The 19,477-nt window shown below is 33.3% G+C and overlaps 1 long non-coding RNA gene across 1 annotated transcript; it reads right to left on the reverse strand.

Moving 5' to 3' along the window:
- Positions 1-18,421: 18,421 nt before the first annotated feature.
- LOC131606948 (uncharacterized) lies at positions 18,422-19,053 on the reverse strand. Its single transcript, XR_009285125.1, has 2 exons — positions 18,819-19,053; positions 18,422-18,738 (listed from the first exon to the last, which is right to left on the reverse strand). It is a non-coding gene; the product is annotated as an uncharacterized LOC131606948 (long non-coding RNA).
- Positions 19,054-19,477: the final 424 nt, after the last annotated feature.

A 19,477-nucleotide genomic window follows, 5' to 3' on the forward strand; every position in this document is an offset into this window, starting at 1 on the left:
TCATCATCACCTTTGAAATTTGCAGAAGAAAAATCGATAAACAACAAAGGGAGGAGATAAGAGAAAATCAGAAAATACCGTAACAAACTTTACCTCTCTCTCTGAATTCACCTTCTTGGCCTCTCAATCTTCTTCACCGATTCACAAAAACCTTTTCCCATCTTCTTCACAGTTCTAACCGAAATCCTCCATTCACCGCCACCAAAATCACTTCAATCTTCACCTCGAATTCACGTAGAAAATTACCAAAACCTCTCTGCATTCAACAACTTTGCCGCAACCAATCAATAACCTTGCTCTGCATCGACAACAAGTTACGTTACGGTTGCGCATCAGAAGCTTACGAAAGAGACGAAGAGGATCGAAAAAGAACACAAAGGCTGAGAAGTATTCATACCTGAAAGGTTGAGGCGTCTTTGCCGGATTTTGAATCAACGCCGTCTAAGACACAAGTTTCGCTCCGGTGCTGAGATTATCCCTGAATCGGAGAAGGCAAAGAGAGTAAATCTGAGAGAGGTAAACGGTGCCGGATTGTGAGGTGAGAACCGACGTCTACGGCGGCTGGATTGTTGATCGGAAATGGTGAGGATGCCGTCGCGCCGTTCGTCCTTGAGAAAGAAGAAGGAAACTTGTTCGTTTGGATCTCAAAGGTCACAAGTAAATACCCTAATTTCCCTTTCTATATAATATGATTTTAGTATATGGTTTTAATCTGAAAATTAATAATGATTTGAATGGAGATTAATTGTATTAATTGATAATTGTTGATTAATTGGATTTAGTTGTAGATAATTTTTTGAATCAACATAATGTTTGGATAAAAGTCTGAATAACAAGTGTTCTTGGGCCAAGCTGCTATTCGCACCCTCTCGGGCCCATGCCTTTTTGGCAGCAAAATCATACAAAAACAACCACTTCTGAGCCAGCCTTTGTTGGGCCCTGCGCCCTGCTATGCATCACAACTAAATTCAATTCGCACCCCCCTGTTTCTATTTCTTTTGATTACTAGAATTTAGGTTTGATTAGATTTTTTCTATTTTCTTTTAGGTGATCAAAATACTAATTTTTCTACTATCATTTTTAGACTTTAATACTAATTTTGACATAAAAATGTTCATAAAAAATATTAGTTTTAGGCTTATGGTTTTAGTCTCTTTTTTTGCTTGATTTAGAACTCATTTCTCTTTCATAAAAGCTCATAAAAATAGTAGTTTTCAGGTTATTTTTTGTACTAATACTTGAACCGTTTTTTATGTTGTATCATTTCCATGTTATATTTTGTATAATTGTTGCGTGATTTTGTTGCTTAGCTTTTGGCCATATTTTTGGCCTATTTTGTTAAATACCATTTTAATGCTTTTAGAATCTATCCCATGTTAACATTAGGATTTAGACTTGTATAGACAACTTAGACTAGAATTTAGGATTAGTTCCCTATTGCATTCTTTTTCTTTTCAACTTTTAAAATACTTAATAAATACCGATGAAGATCATACCGTCATTATATTTCATAGTAGGAAAGAAATGATTGGGGCGTAGGCCCCGATGTATGTTCTTTTCTACTTAGCGGAGAAGAAATGATTGAGGTGTGAGGCCTCGGTGTATTTCTTAACCGTTATTTAGAGAAACGATTGTGGCGTAGGCCTCGATGTGCATTCTCTAAATATTCACAAAAAACTTCTTTTTGTATTTCCTTTACTTAGCGGAGAAGAAATGATTGAGGTGTGAAGCCTCGATGTATTTCTTAACCGTTATTTAGAGAAACAATTGTGGCGTAGGCCTCGATGTGCGTTCTCTAAATATGCAAAACAAAACTCTTTTTGGTATGATCTAAGTCACAAATTAAATCCCCTTAAAAAACACCAACCAAAAACACATAAAACACTAATAAATGTTCAAATTTAAAACAAAGTAAGGAAGTGATGCGAGACTTTGTAGTGGGTTCTCGTCATCATGGAATTACCCTAAAAGACACAAACCAATCATTCTTTTTCTTTTGCCTCGTTGGCACCTAAGGGCACTGTTATTTCCGCTCGTACGCATCGTAGGCGATCCCTTATGCAAGAGCGCGAACGTTAACTCCGCCCAACTAAAAAACACAAAAACAAACAGAAAATCGTGAGCCGAGCTACGGTAACTCTGATTCCTGAAAAGGATACGTAGGCAGCGGGGTAGGGCCCGTGCGAGTACAATTCTTTATTTTCCCTACATTTTGCATCCATTCGCATATAGACATAGACATAGTACGCACCCTTTAGATAGAAACAAACATAGGTGGATACCATCGAGTACGATGGGCGCGAGGGGTGCTAATACCTTCCCCTTGCGTAACCGACTCCCGTACCTAGATTCTCTGGTCGCAAGACCCTGTTCTTATCCTTTCCTAGGTTTTCTGATATTCCTTTCCCTTATGGGATAAATATATTGGTGGCGACTCTGTTCATTTTTCGCGAGCGTGCGACACATATTCCTACCCAAATTTCCACATTTCGTCACACATAACACAACATGCATGCTCTTCATATCTAAAAAACCAAACATACAATGTACTTCTATATTGAATCAAACAATATTGTGACAATTGAATCATACTCTGGTTTAAAGAAAAATGTTTCTTTAGGAGGAATGATTTGTGAAGTTTTTTAAAGGATAATTCCGATTAGTTCTTATATATAATGAATTATGGAGATTAATTTTTTAACAACTATGAAAGTATTTTTAAACTAAGAACTTAATGAAAATTCTAAGGTAAACCTACAAAGGAAAGGAACTCAAAAGTTGGATCATGTTCTGTTCTGAATCCAGAAATGAAAGGAGGAACGATGTCGATGTAAGATCACAACTTCCAATACAGTGGAGTGGGCGGCCTACAAGGTTAGCAGTCCAACGCTTAAGTTTGTATGTGAGGAAGAAGAGTGAAGTGAAATTGAATTTGAAACCTATTACCTCAATTTTGCATCTTATCTATATATAGAGAAAGGGAAATAACAAACTATCTATTTGTTATCCATGAAATCTAGAGAACTGTTGGATGTGTGGAAACTTATTTTGCATGTCACTAATCAAGGAAGTTTAATTAAAGACAAACATGCTTTTGATTATGACAACTAGTCTTTGATGACAACAACTAAAGTCAAGCATAAAACAATTAAAGATGCTACCAGAGCATTAGGGTTAATAAGTCTGACTCTCAAATGATGGCAACCAAATGGAAGATAACTCAAGCCTCATATCAAGTTCAAGCAAGTGTTTAAAAGATGGAAGTATCTGAAAAAGTCTTGATGTATGTGAAAGTATGCCAAAATACTTCTAAGTGAATATATATTGTAAAAGCATTAAGGCTTTATTGTAAAGTATACAGCTAACTGTACACAAATAAACATTTTTAAACTTAGTTTTCTCAAGAAAATATATTTAAAAATGCCTTGAAGTCGTGCCAGCTGAGTTGGGAGCTGTAAGAAAAGCGCTAGGAAATTTTTTGTCTTTTTCAATCAATTGGGCCAGTTTAAAAAATTCGCCCTAAGAGATTAGGACAACATCTTAATGATAGACAATAGCTATATATCTTTTCTTGCCTTTTTTTAACTTCCTTATCAATTAATTTCAGGCCTACCAATTGATTGGTGCATGATGTCAATCGATTAGCTCATCGTAATTGGCCATACAAATTTTCCTTTTTGTTTATATTCTCTCACTAAAGTTTAGCCATAGTGCTTTCTAGAAATTCATTTTGCGAGTGAGAAAATTATAATTTTGAAATGGTAGATTTGTTAAGTTCACCAAGGAACTTTTGATTTTTCCTTGGTTGAACAATTTATCGATTTAGGAATTATTTTTAGGGTTTGAAGCTAAACCCGTGAAAATCTTTGGTTTGGGGATTATCTGATCAAGTCTTTGTTTAGGTTCGATATTAGCCCACTGTTAAGATCTCTTAGGTTCTTGGTTAGCCAGATATCAAAACCACGATTTGGTTCAAGCTCTTCTCAATGTTAAAAGCTTTGTTTGGTTATATATCAACCCGGTGTTAAAATCTCACGAGTTCTTGGTCAACCTGGTATAAAACCATGTTTCAGCTTGTGAGCTCGTCCCGATGTCAAAATCTCTCTATGGTTCAAGATCAGCCTGTGCAAAATCTTAGATTGAAGCTTGAAGATTAACCGCTCCAAGTTTCTTTTGAAAGGAGACTAATCGCTTTTGTTCATCATTTGTTGTATTGGTTGGAAGTTAGCCACAAAGCATCAGAAATAGCAAGACCATAAGTAGATGAAAATCCAAAGCATCAGATAAATTAAAGGCATCAGGTTAAGTCACATGGAACAGATGACCTAGAATCCCTCAGATAAGTTCCAATTGTCTCAATCTATATCAGATGAACCAAGATGTCTCAGATGAACTATGGTGTATCGGATGAGGCTTGAGGTATCAAATGAACTTGTATCACATGAAGCTCCAAGCATAGGATAGAAACTTTAGATATAAGTCTAAAAGTCCAGAATCTCCAAGCATGGGATAGTAACATATAGTCCACACAAAGTTATTAAGAGTTTTTTAGGGTTTTGTTATATTTAGATGTTTTTTGTATTTTGAATGAAAGAAGAAAAAAAAAGCCCAAGGGGCAAAGGAAAAAGGACATAAAAGTAAAGACCAAGAAATAAAATGCTAGGAATGTAAATGTCCTAAAGTAAAGAGCATTAAAGTAAAGGCATAAAATTAGAGTGCATAATATAAATGTTAGCAAAATTAATGGTCCTAATGTTAGTATTATTGGTCAATTAACCGTTTTGGGACAATTTAGTTCTATGTTAAGCAATCGTAAGTGTACTTATGTAAAAGTACCACCTATATGAGGCAGGTCAATAGCAATTTATGTACCATACATGTTAGAGAAATGACAGAATGCCATCCTCCTAAAACATGTAGCACAAGTCAAAACCAAAACAAGGGGGATCAAGCATAAGATAAGGAGATTGGTCCATTATTTCAATTAGTTTTTTTATGATACCTTGAAACAAACTTATCATCAATCCAAAATATCTCAAGTGATCAAATGATCATTGGAAGATAGATTTGAAATGATGAAAGATCATCAAGCATCAATTTATACCTAAATGAACAGGAAGAATCCATAATCATCCATTTGATCAAAGCAAAAGAAAGAAAGAGATGAAGAGAGAAGCAACCAAATTGAACCATAATATTGATTCAAGTTATCATCAAGATCAATCACCTCTCTTGGTGCATCATTGTGATAAACTTATAATAAACCTAAAGTACCAAAAATGATTCAAATAATCATTTAATGATACGTTTGAATTGATGAAGATTCATGCAAACAAAGTATCACCCAAAGTTCATTGATATTGATGAAACTTTTGATCAAATAAGTCATGATCCAAGTCAATGGTAGTCAAATAATATTTAAATGAAAAAAGAAACAAAATAAAAGCATTAGATAATTTTTTAAAGGTGTTTTAAATGGAAAATAAAGGGAAAATACAAATGAAACATCTCAAGAAAATCATGGAATGTCAGAAATAACTCAAAGTACCTTTAAGAAATTTTAGAGAATTTGTAAATGCATTAAAATATATTTTAACCAATTAAAATGTATGAACCATGAGAAAATTAAAAGAAAATACCAAAACATAAAATAAAGGCATGATTACATCGGGGCCCTTTAAGTAATTTAATTGTAACAGGTTGGTCTTTTGAGTTTTTTTGTAACAACTTTGTCCTTAAAGTATTTTTTTTGGTTGAATTAGGATCTGATTTTATATTTTTTGGATGCTACTTTATGTATTTAGCATGCTAATATATGCATTATGTTGAAAATTTATGTATTTTGGGTGATTGGTTTAATCAAAGATTGAAAAAAAAAAGGGTAAAAAAATGTAACTGTGCACACATCTGTTAACTTAAGGATCAAGTTGTAACAAAAAAATTTCAAGGTACCAACTTGTTACAGTAAAATAACTTAAAGGACCCTTGGTATAAATTGTGAAAAAATTACACAAGGTGTAAAATGATGGAAAATAATTGTGTGAATATTTTGGGATACTGTCTTGATAAAACTTCTCTTGGGATACTGTTAGGGGAGTGTACCTTTCATACTTCCCTAACATACTATGATCAGAGTCATCTCGATGTTGGGAGACTTGAGTGAGATTCAATGGAGGTGGGATTGTCGAAATGTGTGATCAGCTTCTTTTCTAGGATCATGTAAGTGAACATATTTTATACACTTTTCACTTGAAAGTGAAAACACTTGTATTCATATAAATCTTGTTTACAATATTCTTCAAGAGTTTTTATTGATTGGAAATTAGTTAAAGTACTAACTTTTAGCTAAATTATTTGAGAATAATAATAGACTAAGTTCTAGTCAATTCTTTTTGTTTAAAAATCTAATGTATATTTCAATGTTTTATAAATCAAATCGAAGATCGAATTGTAAATTTTCAATTTAAGGTTCATTTGGTTCAACCAGTTAAACATATGGTCAAACCGTTTATCAAATAAATTAAATTTATATGTTAAATTTTATGAATTAGTCACATAATCATATGTTCACAAATTAATAAAATAAATATTTTAAAAATCCATTACAAATTTAATATTACAAAATTAATGATAGACATAATTAGTTAACCTAATTGTACGCTTAAAGAAAAAAACTATAAGATAGTGTTATAACTTAGAAATTTATGTTGTTCTTTTGTTATAAAGAAGAATTTTTTTTTTTTTGCGAAGGAAAATGCTTTTAGTGTTGATGCTAACATATTAATTATTGACAATTTCTTTGTAGGCTTCAATGGAAGTGAAAACCCATGTTAAAAACCCTAAAATACTTTTCGGAGATGCATCTTTGAAAATATAAAAAAAATTGAAATTTTGATTAATTCGAATATATACATGTCGGAATTTTAGGTAAACCATGATAAATATTGTGCATGACCTCTCTCTTGTCTCTTCATATTAAGAATGTTCTTTGAGCGTATCTGGCGGCCCTGGGCATGGCGTCAACGTACGCAGGATCGATGTGGAAGCCGTGGATGCAGGAGAAGTAGGAGATGATCCAGCTCTGAAACACAAACACGACAATGTATTAAAAAAAATACGAAACATAAATAAATAAATAAATACGATAATGTGTTAAAATAAAACGTACCGTAAGTAGTGTGTAGGATCCGACCAACTGCCTCGTCCTCCAGTTGGAGGCCTCATTCAGCTTCTGGTAGAGGTATGCTAGAGTAGCTGCCCCCCAATTCCACTGGTGAACGGTATCCAGGTCCATGAAGTAGCGGAGGTAGGTCACGTCGACGTACCTGGCACTCCTGTCCACAAAGCATGCAGCGCCTACCACATGCATGTACCAGCACCGGAGAGCGCAGCCGCGGTGATAGTGTGTGAACAGCTCGTCACCCGCATCCTCGGATTTGGCCGCCGACACCAAGTGGTGCTCGAAATAGGCGCTCAGTGTGGTGAACCGGATATGAGGCCCGGAAGTCGTGGCGCACTCAAAGTGAGCAACCTCGTGCTCCATGCCCAAATAGAGCGTCATCCACTCAATGGCCTCGACCCTCTGGATCTTGGAGTGGTGCAACAGCGGCCCCCTAATCGGCAGGTGGAGAAGACACTGCACGTCATGCAAGGTGATCGTCATCTCCCCAACCGGCAAGTGGAAAGAGGACGTCTCCTTGTGCCAGCGCTCCACAAATGCCCCCTGCATGCCGGTGCTGATGGTGGTGTACCCCGTCATGCAGAGCCCGCTGAGCCCTGAACCTCGCACATGGTCGTTAAACCACTCAGCTGCTGGTTTAAACAGACTGAAAATCTTGCGGGCGTGGTTGACCATTTTCAGCGGCTCTCTCTCCTGTTACAAAAAAAAACAAATAAGCGACAAATAAACGGTTAAATTATAAAAAATGGTGACAAATAAACGGTTAAATTAAAAAAAATACCTCTCCCTCCCAGATCCGCCGAGCGACGTGATCGTGGTAGTGAATCAGCACGGAAGTGTCAAAGGACCCTCCCGGATAGCCGTCCTCCTGCTCATCCTCCTCCCCGGCTAGAGGGTCAACATCCGGTACACCCTCCGGCTCGTGGTATGGCACTGGCACCTCCTCCTCCTCCTGCTGCTCCTCCTCCTCTCGCTGGCGGGAAGAAGATGCCCGAGCCAACCGACTCCTAGATCCAGATGAAGAGGTACCCTCTCCCACGTCCTCGGGTACTCGCACACGGCGTCCCTGGCCACGCCCCCGTCCCTGTGTCGACGCCAGCTGCGCCGCCGCCCGCTCGCGTCTAGCCGACGCAGTCTGGGTCTCCCTACCCTGTCTGATGCATGCTGGATGATTGCCTGACATGTTCCTGTAAACAATCGAAATCGATTAATATGCGAGACAAAATAAAAAACAAAAAAAAATGCACTTCTGATACAGTTCGGAAGTTCATTTCCGAAAACTGGGATGGAGGTGTTTTCGGAAATGAACTTCCGAAACACCCCTGCGCAGAGCTTCTCTGCAACCTCCAATGGCAGACCCAAAAAACCTACACCAAAACTATTTTTGTGCCTACTATACATCCTAATATCAGTACTAACCTATCTTAATGTGATTTTTTCCGTTTCTAAACACCTTAATAGAGTTTATTCAAATAGATCTAAAACTTGAAAAAACAATGATAAACTTACCAATTAGTGTTTGATGATGAGTTTGGTTGAGATTGGAAGAAGACTTGGGCAATCTCTTTGATCTTACACTTGCTTTTTGCAGAAAATTTGAAGAGGGGTTGTGTTTTGATTTGAATTAGGGTAAAATGTTTGGGGAGGGGGAGTGTTTTGATAAATCTGCAAAACGCGCAGTATTTCTGAAGTTCATTTCCGAAATGCTGTTTTCGGAAATGAACTTCCGAAATAAGACAATTTTTTCAAAAAAAAAAGGCGTTTTCGGAGATGCATCTCCGAAACCACCTTTTTCCTTGCATTTCGGAAGTTCATTTCCGAAGTCAGGGGTAGTATGGAGTTTTCACCAGAGGTGGACTAGAAGGTAGGGAGGTTGGCAAATAAATTTTCTTTTTTTAAACTAAACGATGGATTTATCTGATTTCACGAATTAAAAGAATCTTTGAAAGTATAAAATTTAAAATTTTAAAATTTTAAAAACTTTAAGAAAAAATTCATTTCATGCTAAAAATTTCAATAATTAATGTTTTTTCTATTTAAAAAGAGTTAATGACAAGTTGACAATTTTCACATTGATGCAGTGTTTTATAAATTGGACCGGACATCAAACTGGTGAGAGTATTAGGTCATTGGTTTATTGGTCGAACTATTGGATTACTGATTTCCACATGACTAAACCAGATTAAACCGGATAACTCGGCTCAATAGACCGGTCGTTATAGCAAAATTATATTGGTATAAATATGTCAAATCGGATGATTTAGTCTCTATAAAATATAACTAGCACTTAAATTTTTTAAAAATATCATATCATAAATAAATTTACAAATTTATAATTTAATTTTAAATTTTAAACATAGATATCACACATAATAAAATAGTACAAAATTATAAAGTAGAACTGCAAACAAACTTTAATCGCAACATAATCTACTTAAATAATATATAATTAACTAATTTATAACCAAATTTTTTTTTAGAAACAACCAAACTTTATTAGAACAAATGCAGCATAAGGGATGCTGCAGTAGAAACAAACAGTAGCAATACAAAGAAGGTTCCTAAGGATCACCAAGCTAACAAATACTAGAACATGTTACACAAATATGAGCCATAGCAGCTGCAGCATAGTGCATTCTGAGGCAGCAAGAAGAACTGAGAATTTCGGACCTTAAACAAATGCACGAAACCGATTGAATTACCAAGCTGAACACCATCATCATAGGCTGCCGAACCCACTTCCACCTCCGCTCAACCACGACGACCTTAGCAGACAACTTCTAAACAAAGATTCGGATAGGAGGACCATTGTGCGATACTGTAACAGAAATGCTTTGCTTTAACTCTCAACCAATTCCAAGAGAGAAGCTTCGTTTCTTCGACAATCAATAAGCTACAAATGGTTTTGTTTTGGAAGATCTTTGCATTTCTAGCCTTCCAAATACTCCAAATGCATGCGAGCCAGATAATGCGAAGGCCGACTTTATGGCATTTCTTACCCTGTATTACTCCCGAAAATGAAGTGAAATTATCGCTAATATGGTTTTGCGAAACAGAAGAAACCCCCAACCAACAGAAAATATCCGACCAAACTTTAACCGCTACATGAAATTCAAGGAAAAGGTGAGAGGTGGACTCAACTAATCCACAGCCTCCTTCGCACGAATGAGCAGCCCCGGATAGGATACCTCTTCGAACGAGATTTTCTTTGGATGGAAATTTGTTTTGAAAGACTTGCCAAGCGAACACCGACACTTTTAAAGGCACAAATTTACTCCACACATTGTGAGCAATGGTTGGAATACCGGAATTGGGAGCTTCCGATAAGACAGAATATGCTGATTTTACCGAATAACACTTTGACACATCAGCCGTCCACACTTTGCAATCTGCGCCTTCATTACTAAATACAGCAGCCCCTATATCACATACTAACTGTCTAAGCATCTCCGACTCCCACTCAAAAAGATCTCTACGCCACCTAAAGCGCCACCCCATACTAACTTGTTCACCTCCTCTCATGGAAGCTATTGAAGCATTCTTGTCCAACGATAGCGAATATAAACGTTCAAATCTTTGCTTCAAAGGGGCACCAATCCATTGATCACTCCAAAATAAGGTTTCCTTCCCCCTTCCCAATATTATGTCTGTGTTTCGGTCGAACCAGTTATAATTGTGACCTTCTCCCCCTAATTCTACTTCTTTAATGCCTTTGAGCCATGTAGATAGCCCACTGCCCGAGACCTTGATTTTTCCTTCCTCCTCACTGTATTTATAAGTAAGGATTTTATACCAAAGATGCTCCTTTTCTACTCTCATCTTCCACACCCACTTTTCTAAAAGCGCTACGTTAAAAGTCCTAATGTTTTTTATGCCTAGCCTTCCGGCTTCCCTGTCCGAACAAACCTTGTCCGATTTTACCCAATTCACTCTTCTAAAGTCCTCACCCCCACCCCAAAGAAAATTCTTTAAAAGAGAGTTAATTTTCGAGATGATACCTGAGGGAGCTTTAAAGAACGAGAGGTAGAACAATGGAATTGCAGACAGGACAGAACGCAATAGCACCACACGGCCTCCTCTAGACAGGTTCTGACTCCTCCATCTTGAGAGTCTCAACTTCACCTTATCAACAACCGGAACCCATGTACTTTTTCGTCTCGGATTTGCACCAACCGGCAGCCCTAAATATGTAAACGGCAATGAACCCACTTTACAACTTAAGATCGTTGCAGCATCCTTCACCCATGATGGAGAAGTCTTGATTCCTAAGATATGGCCTTTATGGAAATTGATTTTCATTCCGGATACTAACTCGAACAGATGCAAAATTGCTTTAATGGTAGCTATGTTCTCAAGGGTGCTAGGACCAACTATCAGTGTATCGTCGGCAAACTGCAAATGGGATATACTCACGGATTGGTTACCAAAGTTGTATCCGACAAGGTTGCCAATTTGAGTAGCTTTCTTCAACATCATATCCAGCCCCTCCGCTGCTATCAGAAATAAGAATGGGGATATGGGATCGCCTTGTCTAAGGCCTCGCCCTACACGAAATTCACCGGTGGGACTGCCGTTTACTAAATATAATTTAAAGGAAGGAAATTATGTAAATGTTGGGACCTCTTTCTTCAATATCAAAACCACATGCAACAAAGTCAACCGTCCGCAACATCTTTATTTTTATTTTTTATTTTTTATTTAAGTTTTTTATTTTTATTTCTTTTATTTTTATTTTTATTTTCATGAAAATAATTAAAATGGCGTCGTTTTAATATTTTAAATAATTTTTTTGTTAAAATGCAATCAAACCACCGGTTCATGAAAATTGCCGGTTTTTCCGGTTTTAGCAGTTTATATTGATTTTGACCGGTTCACACCGATTCAATGACATATATGATCCAGCAACTGAACCAGACCGATTATCTGGCCGGTTCCCAGTTCAACCGGTCCAACCGGCCCGGTCCGATTTTTAAAACACTACATTCATGTCTTGTATGTCTACTTTCCTTGTGATTTTAAAAAAACAAACCAGGAAATATGGAAATTTTAAAGTGACACTAATGATAATTTAATAATTGTTTTTTTTTTTATCAAATTATTGATCTTCATACTTATAAATTGCCTTTTTTTTTATTGAAGTGGCTTATTATAATTATAATTATACTCTAACGTTGTTGTTTAATTTGTGGTATCATCTATCAGCATACAAATAAAATAACATACAAATAAAATAATACTTGTATAATATAATAATATGTTTGCTTGTCATAAAAATCCAAGAACTAGAGAAACATAACTCAAAATTAGAAATATATTATAAAAGTAAACATTATAACATATAATTAAAAATAACATAATTATTTCCAAACTCAATCTGTTATTCAAACGTGTGATAACACAAATTTTTAACGCACTTCATTTTTGTGAAAAACCTTGTTGGACAATCGATGTCATATTCGCAACCAAAGATAGCTGCATTGTCAAATAATTTTAAATAAATTAATAAAAGGTTACATAATATAATGTATAAAAAAAATTGAACATTGTGTGAAAAATTACATACCACCATCAGTTACAGCAAAAACTAGAGAAAGAAAGATGATCAACACGTAAACAAATATGTGAATTTGAGCCATATTTTTTCTCATTTACACAATAGTTTTTTACCACTTTATAAATGGAATTTCCATGTCGTTCTAAATTCAGAAAAAATAACCTTTATTTATCTTTTAGCTATTCGTAATAGAAAAGGGAAAATCTCAAATGATAAACAAAATCGAATATAAAAAATTTAGTTGTATAAATAACACATAGAGACAATAATTTGCTTATTTATAAATCACATCGAAGAGATGAAAATTGGTTATACAAATAATGCATTGAAGAGATGACAATTCTACATCAATTAATAATATTTACTAAAAGAAACATTAATATTATACAACAGGGCGACACATTAACTCAAATAATTTCATTTTTTTATAAGGCAACACATTAATCTCTAATCTCAATTTTTTTTATCTCCAATGTGACATCCTAAAAGCCCCCAAAAAATTCATTTTTTTATAACGCATGATTTACAGAACATTTATTTCAAATAATAAAACAGAAAAACACATTAACTCAAATAATATAAACATTCTTATATGTATTTTTAAAACGTTTTATTTTAGTCTTTTTTGTCTAATTAGAGATAGATTTAACAACCGATTTCAAAGTTTTTTCGTCGCTAATTAGATAAAAAGGACTAAAATAAAACATTTTAAAAGTTAAGAGACGAAAGTGACAAAAAAAAAAAATTAAGGAACCAAAATGAATATTTTACCTTTTTTATTATTAAATAAAACTTAAATCAGTCTTACCTCATTACTACAAATAACAATTTTTATGATGAAACTTTCACCTTGAACATGCTAAAAACCGATAGTATAGGTCTTGGGAGTGTCATGTTTGATTTGTTTTAAAAATAAACAACATTTTCCCTTAGTTTTCACAAAAACCGATATAACATATTTTTAAGTGAGTGTCATGTTTTATCCATAAAAAATAATAAACCTATCCACTCTTTTTTTTTTTTTTGAAAATCAAGGGATTATAGCTATAAGGGATCTCGCTTTGAATCTTTGTTGTTGCATTTAACGTTTTTGGGATATTCAATATTAAATGTTTTTCTATCTTGAACAAAATATTTTTTGAATAACCTTGAAATATTGTCAATCAAAGAAAACATCCTTGCTTTCCTCAGTTGATAATATTGAAAAATTTATTCTCAAAAATGGAATATTGCCATGAACACATTTGCCTAAGATAATAAAATCTTGGAACTTAAAGAAATTCGAAAAAAATTCTTTATGATGGATTGCAAGTTGAGAAAAATATTTTCCAATGGTTGGAAAAGATAACTCCTTTAGAAATTGGATGCATGCAATCCATATAACATTTTCAAATGTTTGGAATAGATAACTCTTTACAACAAATATTTGTTGTTCTCCAAGAATCTAGATTTGTTTTATATTGTGTTTTAATATTTAGTGGAAAGATTGTAATGTAAAAAAAAAGTTTTTTCACATTGGTTTTTAATAAAACAGAGGGGATAATTCAGCGTGATAATTGAGGATATTGATCACCGTCCTTAAACAAATATGTGATGTCCATTTCATGAGTATAAACGCTCAAGACACTATCATTAGTGATGCGTGTGAAATCTAAAACACTTCCATTGTAAAAGTATTATGATATCTAAAATTGATAATGAAACATATTGAAGCGCTAGAAACTATCTACATCCTCCACTTTAAGGTTTGCATTAGTATTTGCCATGAAGAGTTTTCTTTGATGGATTGCAAGAGCAGAAAGTTATTTGGGTTTAAGGTTTGTGTTCTTAAATATTTATTTGAGCATAAAATCATTTATTCATCTAACCTTTTTTTTTTGTTTATATCAAAAACAAATGAATAACAAAGAAATTGAGAATATAGTGGTTCTCATCATTTGATTTTGCCCAAATATCAAGGATTCAAAGATCTAATATATGATCTTCATGGAAAAATTAATTTTTATTTTAATATTATGTGTAAACAATGTAGTTTGTAAACAAATTATTTTATTAATTTTCTATGTAAACAAAGTAACGAGTTTTAATTCAAAAAACATGGTATCTTACACTTCACTTTTATTGATTAATTGAGATGTATGAGGAGTTAGTTTTGTAAATCATAAAAGTGCAGATGATGAGGTTCAAACCTACATGCAAATAAATTTATCCCCCTGTGTTTTAAAAACCGAGGTGTTAAGTCATTAGTTTTCATGAAGCTCTTCGTTACCTCGCTTATGTAGCCGAGGTAAAATGTATTTCGCGTCCGAGGTTAAAAGCGCATTTTGTAGTAGTGCCTTTTTGGATTAAACTTTGAATTCTCTTTATTTTCAGAGAATTACCCTCTATGATATTGAAATGTATGATATTCATTGATGATATATTGAATTCACCTCCCTTCTGTTCTTTCCTTAGAAGTCTCAGAACTCCATACCTCGAATTTCTTCTTGATAAACTAAATCTTTCTCTACTCCTGATACCCCTAGAGAAGACACCGCCAACCACACCTTTTCAACGATATCCCTATTCAATTGCTCCCAAAACCTCATGTTACCATGATTCACATCGGAATCAGACAAAGATTCACATCATAACAAAGAACCCATTGAGAACCTAACATAATTCCGATTGATTGACAAATCTCCTTCTTCCCTGAGCTAATCTTCTAGAGAATCCATCGACGCTGACTCTGAATCCAACAATGCTTGATACGGTGAAGCCTTAGTCAAGGAAGGTAAAACAATCCTTAAAGAACCCTGAGAGTCTTCAACCATTTTAATGCTGAATAAAACCCCATTAATCTCCACTTTGTGAACCTTATTTAGAACATCATTGTAACTAGTACAAATTAGAATTCTAGAAACATCAAATTTCGAAATCTTGTTTGTCTTCCTCATCTGTGCAAAGATAAACACCATACTATGAAGCAATAAGTTCAAAAAACATGGGACTCCATGAATGGCATGCTATGCCATAACATCTCCGTCAAGTTGTTCTTTCATTATCCACACCTTATGGACTCCACTTTCTGATGTCTTTAATCCATTGATTACGCCACTCTTTAGCTTTTGACACTAGATACTCCAATTCCCGTTCTTCTCTTTCTTCTAACAAACAAATATTTGCTCCTATATGTTATACCTTTATGGGGAAATATCCTTTAATGTTAAAGCTTCCTGTATATTATACCACATCCCCGAGTTCTTCATGAAACCTACTTACGCTTTTGAAAACATAGAGAGCATATCATCTTCCACCAAAAATGAAACTATCTTGGACAACACCCCCTCTCAGTTGGACTGTGCATTACTAACCTTCCCCACTGCATGAGCAAAAAAATACCATCGATCACCAATTTATCTCGTGAAAACCACGACTGAGATAGACCTTTATCTAAGCACTTCTTTCCCTTGTCTTGAGCCATTCCCCTTGGATCCTTCTTCCAGAAGATATTTATGTGATTGGTTCTCTTGAATTGTGGGATATTTGCATGAACTTCCTCTTCTGTATGAATATGTTGTCAAGTTTTGTAGCCAATAACCTCTCCTCCTTAAGATTGAAAAAACAAACAAAATTGTATCTTCTTCCCCTAACATCTCTCTTAGAGGGTATTAATATTCAATCTCTCCATAATCCCTAAAAACCGCTTACATCTCTTTCGCTTTGAAGTCCAAAGGGAACTCAGTGAATAAAAAAGATGAGCTACCTCTATCTTCTTTCAGCCTGCTTGGACTCTTTTGAGCATCCCATTTTGAAGAAAAATATTGATTTGAGCATTTCATGTGTCTATTTTTTTGCATTCCATAGTGAAGAATGTTTGGATGATGAAGACACATTGGTAGAACTTCAACGTACAAACAAAATAAACTTTGAGAAAAGTTAAAGTTTCTCTCTCTTCTTTTTCATAGTGATGTTATAGATGACAAATACTTCCTCAGTCCCATAATTAAGTCCCATAATTAGTGATCTAGTTGATCATTTGACACATTAAAGAAATGTAATAATTAAAGAGAGAAAATGATGTTTTTACTAAAGTATACTCCCTCCGTTTCACAATAGGTGTCTTCTTTGAGATTTTCACATTTTTTAAGAAAATGATTAATTATGTTGATTTCAATGATAAAATGAGTCTCATTTACTAAAATAACCTTAGTAATAATAGTTAGTGGAGTACTTAAATAAATTAAAATACAATAAATAAGGGTAAGTTAGTGGAAAGAAATAATAAATATTACATTGTTACTTTAAATGGACAAATAATTTGAGACAAATAAAAATTGGAACGAGGACACCTATTGTGAGACGGAGGGAGTACCATTTATCATATATTGGGAATGATGAAATTGATAATAATTAAATGGTACCATTGGAAAAAAAGAAATTAATTTTTATTATAAATTAAAATAGGTCATTCTTTTTGAAATACTTGATTATTTTAAATAGATTACTCATTGTAGGACAAGGAAATGGATGAGAGTAATACATCTTTGTATTTCGTGCCTTTGGTGATTTATTTTTAGAGAAGAAACATTTCCAATAGTGATTATATTATGCAAAATCATTATTTTTAGAAAACTGTAAATAATGCACTTAGTTGATTTCACGAATTACAGAGAATCTTTGTGATTATAAATTTGAAAATTATAAAAAAAATACAAGAATAACTTCATCTCATGCTTAAAATTTCAGGAATCAAAGATTTTTCTATTTAAAAAGATAACTTTCACATTGATGTCTTGCATGTCTACTTTCTTTGTGACTTAAGAAATTAGGAAATGTGGTAATTTTATTAAGGTGACATTAATGACAATAATTTTTTTAAAAAATTTTTAGCTCCGTTTATTACAATTATAAGACTAAGATTTTACTAAGGGTACAAATTTAATATACTTTCATTGAAATGGAAAACACTTGTATTTGCTAATTCTTGTTTTTTATGAAAACACAAACACTTTATCGTTTGATTTATCGAAATGATGTGAATTTGTGACATGAGTTGTAGGTTTAACTCTTTTCAATGATATTTTATAGACAGTACATACTAAATATAGAAGCATAAAAAATTATTGATCTTCATAATTATAAATTGCCTTTATTTATTAAAGTAGTTTATTATAATTACAATTATATCATGACGTTCTTGTTTCTGATAACTTCTATCAGCAAACACCTAAAATAATCAGGACCGGCCCAATTAAAGCAGAGGTCCTGTGCTAATTTCAAAAATAGACTCAAATTTAAATATAAATACATTTATATTAATTTAAAAAGACATATAAGAATAAAATTATGTATTAATCAATAATATATTTAATTATAATTATTTAAAATTTTGATCTATTTCAATTTTTGTATGTATTAAGATTTTATGATAACATTTTTTTGATTTATTGAATTTTTATTATAACATTTTATTTATTTTAATTAATAATTATAAAAAAATTGAATCTTTTAAAATTTTGGAGCCTCCCAAAATTTGGGACCTGTGCTGTAGCACTTCCTGCACATGCATAGAGCCCGCCCGGCCTTGAGAATAATACATTGTATAATATAATAATATGCTACCTTAACATAAAATCAAAGAACTAAAGAAACATAAATCAAAATTTGAAATAAATTATAAAAGTATAAACATTATGACATACAAATTAAATAAAGATATATTAATTTAAAACTAAATAATTATTTTTGAACTCAATTTGTAATGAGAAAAGAAAATATACACCATTTATATAAAATAATTTTATATTGATAATCATCATCGATGTGTATTCTGCTAAATCATATTTTTATTTTAAAATTATTTTAATGTATACTATTAATTTTTTATTAGATGATAATTATCAATCACATCTCCTTTAAACTAATTTGTTATTCCAAGTGTAGTGACAAAATTTTCTAATGCACTTCATTTGTCCGAGAGACTTTTCTGGACAATCGATGTCCTTCATGCAACGAAAGATAGCTGCATCGTCAAATAATGAAAACAAAAATGTTAATAAGATGTATAAAATAAAGTTGAACATTGTGTGAAAAGTTACATACCACCATTGGTTACAGCAAAAACTAAAGAAAGAAAGATGATCAACACATAAACAATTATGTGAGTTTGAGCCATATTTTTCTTCATTTACATAATAGTTATTGACCACTTTATAAGTGGAATATGTGGTGCTAACTTCAGATAAATAGTTTTAGCACAAGTTGCTAGGGGATGTTTATTAAATTGGAATTAATGTTAAATGTCACTAATCAGTACTTTATGATCGTAAAAGTTTATTATTTTATGTAATAAATTTCATTAATTTTTTTTTATTTATCTTTTGGCTATTAGTAATAGAAAGGAAAAAATTTCAAATGAAAAGCAACGTTAATGCATATCGAAGAGGTAACAACTTAATTATTTATTAATAAGTAACACATGCAAGAGATGAAAAATTGATTATTTAAAAAGCGTATTGAAGAGCTGACAATTTCTAATTTAATAATATAAAAAAGCTAAAATTATTTTTTATAAAGAATGAAACGCAAGACCTTAAAACAACGTCTTTACCACTATGCCAGTATTAATTCATGATAAATAATTATAAAATTTGTAGTAATGGGTCTCAAACCTAAATTCGTTAAATGATAAATTCTCATCACTATTGCAAATTACAAAATTTTAACTAATGAAGTCAAAAATTACAAAATTTGTACCAATA

Source organism: Vicia villosa, linkage group LG5 (assembly GCF_029867415.1).
Source record: "Vicia villosa cultivar HV-30 ecotype Madison, WI linkage group LG5, Vvil1.0, whole genome shotgun sequence".
Lineage (NCBI taxonomy): Eukaryota > Viridiplantae > Streptophyta > Magnoliopsida > Fabales > Fabaceae > Vicia > Vicia villosa.